The sequence below is a fragment of the Gossypium hirsutum genome, chromosome D04, assembly GCF_007990345.1.
Source record: "Gossypium hirsutum isolate 1008001.06 chromosome D04, Gossypium_hirsutum_v2.1, whole genome shotgun sequence".
Classification (NCBI taxonomy): Eukaryota; Viridiplantae; Streptophyta; class Magnoliopsida; order Malvales; family Malvaceae; genus Gossypium; species Gossypium hirsutum.
Window position 1 is genome coordinate 22808093 of NC_053440.1, and position 8376 is coordinate 22816468.

Here is an 8376-nt window from a genome sequence, read left to right on the forward strand (position 1 = left end):
CGCGATGAGTCATATCAGTGGTGGTTAACTATGGAGGAGGGCACTCAGCCTGAGTGGTTGAATTAGGCTTATTTTCATAATGCCCTCCAAAATTAGTATGTGGGGGCGAGTTATGTTGAGGCCCGTAGACGCGAGTTTGTGGGACTGACTTAAGGAGATAGGGCAGTGGCCGAGTATAAGGCAAAATTTTTGAGGTTGAGTAGATATGCTCGTGTATTGATTAAGACCGACTATGATAAGAGCATCCGATTTGAGGAGGGATTGAGATGCGACATTAAGGTTCTGGTATACGAGAAAAAGGATAAGGAAAAGAGTCAAAATAAGAACAAGAGGGATTCAGGTTCTTCTAGTTCTTCTCATCGACCTATGAAACGGGCCAGATACGAGATACCTCAGCAGGTAGAGCCAGTTGCTAGAGTTGAGCCTGTTATCAGATTTGAGCAGGTTCTAATATGTGGGTTTTGTAATAGATGCCATCTAAGTGAATGTTGGAGGAGGATTGGGGTTTGCTATTGATTTGGGTCCACTAAGCATAAGATTAGCGAGTGTCTTCGGATGGTTGATCCGGTTTAGGCACTGGTTCAGGGTCAGACTCAATCTCAAAGGGTTGTTCAATAGCCTACTAGAGGTCGTGGTCATATGAGAGGGGGTAATGGTGGTGGACATGGTTAAGGGGCATTGGGCAAAGGTGTGGTTCAAACTGAAGCTAGACAGCCAGCCTTAGTTTATGCGGCAAGGCACTAAGAGGACTGGGATGCGACCGATGTGATTGCCGGTATGTTTGTTATGCATTCTTTACCTTACTTTACATCCATTGTTTGTTGTTCCACGCAGTCTCACATTTCTAGTAGTATATTGGGTAATTTGGGAATTTTGGCTGAAGACACTAGTTGTGAGCTTTTTATTAGTAGTCCTTTGGGTCAGTCTATCCGAGTTAGTAAAGTGTATCAGAGGAGTCCACTTGAGGTTCAAGGGTTTGTATTCCTGATTTAATTCACGGAGTTATCGTTCAGAGAATTCGATCTGATTTTAGGTATGGATTTGTTGGTGGAGCATTGGGTTGGATTAGAATTTGAGTCTAAGAGAGTGACGTTTAAGGTTGGGGATGGTGATAAGGTTGTCATGGTCAGCGAGCTTTGAGATTACCTCTCTAATGTGATCTCTACTCTAGCAGCCAAAATGTTGGTTCGCAAGGGTTGTGATGCAGGTAAAGAATAAGTACCCAATTCTGAGGATCAATGACTTGTTTGATCAGTTCCGTAGGGCGTTTGTGTTTTTGAAGATTGATCTTCATTCGGGGTATCACCAGTTGAAGGTTAAGGAGGCCAATGTGCACAAGATGCGTTTAGGACTCGATATAGGCATTATGAATTTCTTGTCAAGCCATTTGGTCTGACTAATGCTCCGGTTGTGTTCATAGAGATCATGAATCGGGTTTTTAGTCATATTTCAATTAGTTTTTCATCGTGTTTATTGACGATATCTTGGTATACTCTAAGACTGAGGATGAGCATGATAAGCATCTTAGAGTAGTCCTTCAGATTCTCATTGAGAAGAAAATTTATGCGAAATTAAGTAAGTGTTAATTATGGTTTAGTGAGGTTATGTTTCTAGGGCATGTGGTTTCTATCGAGGGTATTCGAGTGGACCCTAAGAAGATAGAGGCTATTCTAGATTAAAAGTAGCCTAGAAATGTGATTAAACTTTGGATTTTCCTTAGGTTAGTGGGATACTATCGAAGATTTGCCAAGGGGTTCTCATTGATAGCAGGTCTTTTGTCTAAGTTGTTACATAAGAATGCTCCATTTTTTTGGGCTGTAGAGAAGCAATCAGACTTTGGGAATCTCAAATCGGTTTTGACTCAAGCACCGATTCTTATTCAGCCCGAACCTAGGAAAGGGGTCGTTGCGTATAGTGATGTGTCTCATACAGGTTTGGGATGTGTTCTGATGTAGGAGGGTAAGGTGGTGGCGTATGTGTCTAGGCAGCTTAAGCAACACAAAGGTAATTACTCGACGCATGACCTCAAGCTTATCGCGGTTGTCTTTGCACTTAAGGTTTGGAGGCATTATCTGTATGGTGAGAGATGCATCATCTGCACTAATCATTAGAGTCTTAAGTACCTCCTCACTCAGAAGGAGTTGAATCTTAGGTAGCGTCATTGGATCAAGTTGCTTAAGGACTATGACTGTTAGATAGCGTATCATCCTGGAAAGGCCAATGTGGTGGTCGATACTTTTAGTCAAAGATCAATGCCCAAGTTGAGGGCGATGTTTGCTCGCCTAAGTTTGCTCACCGAGTTTCAAGTTAAGCCATCTTGGATGGATGAGATTAATAGTAAGTAGCTTCTAGATGAGTCTACTATCAGTCAGGTTCAACAGATATTTGACGGTAAGACTTCAAGTTTCAGGTTTGACTGTGAATGTATTTTGTTTTTTCAAGGTTGAATTTGTGAGCATGATGATGGGGCTTTGAGGTAATCTATTTTGCGGGAAGCACATAGTTTCATGCTATGACCTCCGAGAGTTACATTGGTGGTCTGGGCTGAAACATGAGGTAATCAATTTTGTGTCCCATCATTTGACGTGCCAGCAAGTTAAGGCTGAGCACCAACTTCCTTCTAGATTACTTCAACCCATTAAGATTCCATTGTCGAAATGGGAACGGGTAACTATATACTTTGTTAATGGGTTGCCCTTGACACCTATTAAGAAGGACTCTGCTTGGGTTATTGTGGATCGATAGACTAAGTCTGCTCACTTCATTCCAGTTAGACCGATTACTTATCACAAAAGTTGGCAAAGCTCTATGTTCTGAGATTGTTAGGCTTCATGAAGGTTTGGTAGCGATTATTTTAGATTGGGATAATAACTCTTCAATTAATTTAGAAAATTGTGATAGTTGATTAACCATGTTTAGCTTAGGATAGTTGTTTGAAAATTGATTCCTAAAAGTAGAATAACTTAAGTATCATTGCAATTAATCTATTGTAGGGTTCTTTTAATGCATTTAGAATTTCTTGAACCTAAATTCAATAAATTGGTTATGAATAATAAAGAATACCATGGCAATAGTTTTACACTCTGTTTGAAACTTTTAAGTAGGTCAGTAATGCTTTGTTTTCTCCATCATATTATTGTTCAGAAAAGGAAGTTAAAATTAGAGTGAGTAAAAATAATAATGATTTAAGGACACTCCACTGTAGTTCTAGGCTGAGTAGCTAAGGAGGTAATTGTTTTCTCCATCCATCTTCTAAGTTAAAAGCCTTAGCTCCATGAGTGAACTACATTCAAATTGTGGCATGATATACTACCTGGATATCTAGTGTATGCTTCATTGAGATTGTCAAGTAAAGAAACCACGTGACAAGATGAATTCCCTAGGAAATATATAATATTTGTAATTAAAGTTTTGAAATGACAGATTAAGTGAGAATAGAGAACTAAATTTAGAGAAAAAATATCCTAAACATTTTCTGCACTTCATTTGCTAAACAAGCCTATAAAACTTTAACCAATTTTTTTTGTTTAATAGAAGACTGCTGAGAATTGAGGTATTAAATATACTTCATATGGTGCAACAGAGCAAATGATAATTGTGTGTTTTGGAAAAATTCCTACGTTCATGCATACTCATATATATTTTGCTTGAGGACAAGCAATAATTCAAGTTTGGAAGTGAAATATTGTCATGGCAAAATGTTGGTTAGATTGCCGATAAGAATGTCATGGAAATTTCAGGAAGAAGACACAACATTCAATCCACGTCACTCTCAGCCAATTGTACTTGTACAAGATAAAGCACCCTGAAAAAAAGGAAGCAAAAGGTGTGTGCTAAAAGGGAGGGACCTAGCCAATAAAGGAGGAAAGAGAAAAGAAATAAGGGATGAGGATCTAGTGGAGAGAGGAATCGAAGAGTGGTTTTTCTCTCTGCATCAGATTCTTGTGGAAAATCTCAGAGAAAAAAGAGAAGAGGGTAGTAGCTTACAGAGCAAAAAAATCACAGATGCAAGGAAGGGGAAGAGAAATATGCCTTGGGTTTTACATCAAATTTAAGTATTAAAGTGAAAGCCGGAGTAGCGAGAGCTTCTTGTAGTTCTACCTTTATTTTCAGATTTTAACTTTGTGAATCGTAACTTGAATGATGATGTTGGATGGTTTTGTTTTGGATTTGAATGTCCAACCCATGAGCTAAATCTCATTAGGTTGGAATTATTTGGGTGAATTTTTATTATCTTTAATGCCCATTGTCTGATTTTGAGTAGATTACTGTTTCATTCGATTTGTGATTGTCATAACATTGCCTACATAAGAGTACAAGGGCCTAGTAAGCAAAGCTAGACACGGAGGGCCTAAAATTAACATAGAGTTGCCACTAACCAATTAGGTCTCGGTTGGTTAGCCACCTATCGTCTAAAAATCTAGAATTAACACTACGAAAAAATCCTAAAAATCTAGACTCGATCTCATCACGAAATTTTGTGTTCGAGAGTATGGTTACGTGTGGGGAAGGTTATAGCACCCCCACAACGCCTATTCGGGGATAGTCCTAATGGGTCTTAAGATCTAGATTTTTTTATTTAAGCATATTAATGTATTAATCTAAGCTAAAATTTTATGGAAATCTTAAATAAAAACTCTAAAGGAAACGCCTCTGATTTACTTGTAGCTCAGTTAAGATGTGTTCACCAAACTTATCTAATTTGAAACTTAACTTAGAGATTTTAATTTTAACGAGAACCCTAAAAGATACCTAGATAATTCTAGTAAAATACCTTCAATTCCTAAAATTAATTCTATTTTAGAATTCTAAAAAAAACCTAGAAATTACCAATAAGTTAAGAGAAATATTAAAATACATCTACAACTTATTTGATCTTTTATTATTATTATTTAAAAGATTTAATTAATAATGTTGAGCCTATCAAGATCTTACGAATGTATTCTATGTCGAGTTTATGATTTATCTTACTTTAAAATTCTTGATCTAAGATTTAAATTCATCAAAAATCCTAAAATAATAAATCTTAAATAACATTTATTAGCTTTCTTAAAAAATCTAAAGTAAAATACTTTGAAAGACCTACTCATGATTTATGATTCACCTACAAAAATCTTTAGTTTTAAACTTGAATAAAGTCCTAAAAAATTTTACATATGAACTTAAGATTCTAATCCTATACGATATGTAAAACTAATTTAAAACACTAAAAAATATCTTACATATTATTTATAATTTTTCTAAGGTAAATGGTAGGTAAGATCTTAAGGACTAACCTAAATCCAAATGTAAAAACCTTATGGTTTCATTAAAATATAACACCTACTTAACTAACTTCATGTCAACAATTATAGGATGGAAAAATGACCTAAAGTTCCCTCTTTTAAAACAAACAGTAATAAAATACGAAAATTAATTAAATTAGCTAAAGGTAATGAAAAGTTAAAACTCTTTCAAAATGGCAATAATAAAAAGAAAAAAATAATAAATAAGACCTTAACATGATGATGATAATAATAAAAACAATAATACGCCTTATTCATAATACAATAAAAGAATCAAAGTAACATAAATAAATAATATCAAAATATATGTAAGGGAAATGTGTAAAAAATATATATAAATAGACATGAAAATAAATAAAAACGAAATAAGAATAAATAAAAATTATACAAGTATGAATAAATATAAAACATTAAAATAAAGTGCATAATTAACATTAAATATATAATATATAAATGCAAGTGAAGTGGAAGATATAAGTGTAAATTATTTATTAAAGATGGAAACAAAATGACATAGCTTGATTTTAGGACTAAAAGATAAAAAATGTGGAAGACAGAGGACGATGTAGCAATTAATTTGCTTTTAATTTTTAAATTTCAGATTAAATCGAATGTTTAAATAAATAAAAGGGTTACGGATGTAAATAGGTCAAAGAGCGAGGGCAGTGCTGCAAAAAGGGGTATTTTTTGTAAATTTAAAAAGTAAGGGGGTGGGAATAAATTACCCATTTTTGGCACCTATAAATGAAAAAAAAACTATTCATTCTTTCATTTTAACCTTATTGTTTCTCAAAGAAAAAAAACCTCTTCCTCTTTCTCTTCCAACTTCTATGTTGGCCGTGGCTCCCCCACCGGAGAGCCCAACTGCTCTTTGGCCTCCGATGGTGGAGGCGTCGCGTACAATGGCCGGAATTTTTTTATTTGTAAAATCAAAGTTTTCTTTATAAAAAATCATTACTTTTTCTTAAAAATCAAAACCTTATTTCAAAAGAGTTAAAAAAATCAAAACTTTGTTTTAAAAATTTAAATTTTCCTTTAAAATGACTAAAAAAACATATTTTTATTCGCTTTAGTCTAAACTTTCTCTTTTTAAAAAAAATCAAATTTTTTTCCAAAATCAAGCCTTTTAAAAAAAACAAAAAAAACCTTTATTTTAGAAAGAGTAAGGAAAAAATGAGATTTTTAGGGGCTCTTAAGGGCAGAGGACCGATGGTTCGGTGGCATCCCCTTCATCGGAACCCAAAATCTGATCCCTTATGACATGCCTATGGCCAAAAAAAGAAGATAGAGGAAAAGAAAAAAAGAAAAAGAATGATTGTAGTTGTTGTGTTTTTTTTACCTTTTTTTTGGAACAAAAACAATGAAAAGCGTCCTCCTTTTCTACTTTTCCTCTCATGTTGATATATTATTTTTTTAATCTTGCTTATTTGTAAAAAATAATAATAATAATAATAATATTTAATAATAGTAATAGTAGTGATGATAATAATAATTTGGGCCTTTGACAGGCCAAAAAGGAAAGAAGAAAAAAAGAAAAGAAAAATAAAGGTCTCAAATAGACCAAAACCGGGTGCGTTTCGAATGGCCCAAGAGAGAACAAAAATTTAAATGAGCCCCCAATCGAGTTCGGACAAAAATGGGTGTCTACAATGATTATCTTAAATGCATGCATGCAAGCTCTAGACATAGATGATTATATGGTAAGTTGTTAGATCTGATTTAATTCTAAAAAGATTATATAGATTGGATTATTATCGGTTGATACAGGCGAGTATTCGAAAGAATATTTGCAGCAGTTTAGACATAGAAGTTGCGATCTGTACAGGGAAAGGAAGAACAGTCTGGATATCATTCTAGAGTTTTATAGACAATACAAAGACTCAGAATGGTAGCTCAAAGTCTGGTTTCTGAAAGAAGCAGACTGCAGTAGTGAATCCCTAAGCAGTAGAATTGTCAAGGTTTTGCCATGGCATTATTATGATAAAAAAAATAAAACTTGAGTAATTCCAACCTTTATCATTCAACAATATAAATCTTCCCCACTTATTCTTTGAGAATTTCCACAGCATTTCAATTGCCCTAGTATATTTTCATTCATCATTGATTTTATTAATCCATTCATTAAATATCTTTATCAATCTGTCCTCTGTTTCTTTTGCACAATTTGATTAGTCAATTTCATATTAATAGCATAACCAATTATTTTAATCAATTCCGGTCCCTATGGAAATGATACTCACTCATCACTTTATTACTTGATTCAACCTGTATACTTGCACATTCGCATTACACACTCACACGCGACAAGTTTTTGGTGCTGTTGCCGGGGATTGATAATATTGGTGAAATTTTGGTGTGTTATTACCTCTTTATTTTTGCTAGTTTAGCTTAATTAGTTGTTTTGATTTTTGATTTTTTAGGTTTTTTGTTGGTGCATGAGTAGAGATATTTTTGCAATTGAAGAGTATTCTTTTGATCCATAAACTGAAAGACCCTTGAGAAAAAGGAGAAAAGAATTGTGAGAGATGGAAATAATTAGAAATGATCAGGTTAGAGAAGTATCATTACATCAGAATTGAAGGGATGCTAATATTCCTCGAATAATAGATGACAAAGACAAACCCATCAGAGAACATGTAGTGCCGATCTTGAATGATTTGAATCTAGGAATTGTCAGGCCACATATTAAAGCTCAACATTTTCAGTTAAAGTCAATGATGTTTCAAATGTTATAAACTGTAGGACAGTTTAGTGGATTGCCTACTAAGGATCCATAGTTGCACTTGAGACTCTTTTTGGAAGCCTCCCATTCATTTAGGCAGCAGGTTGCTCCTAAAGATTCCTTGAAATTGAAGTTATTCCTTTATTCATTATGAGATCATGCCAGAGCATGGTTAAATGCATTGCCATCAGGTACGATGGCATCTTGGAATGAATTTTGTCAGACATTTCTGCTAAGATATAATCCTCCAAACATGAACGCCAAATTGAGGAACGATATTACGTCTTTTCGGTAATCTGAGGACAAAACATTATATGGAGCATGGGAGTGATTCAATGAGTTAATTATAAAATGTCCAATGCATGATTT

General features: G+C 34.3%; 1 non-coding gene across 1 annotated transcript; it reads right to left on the reverse strand.

Moving 5' to 3' along the window:
• Positions 1–8269: 8269 nt before the first annotated feature.
• On the reverse strand, positions 8270–8376 carry LOC121216560 (small nucleolar RNA R71). Its single transcript, XR_005912741.1, has one exon. It is a non-coding gene; the product is annotated as a small nucleolar RNA R71 (small nucleolar RNA).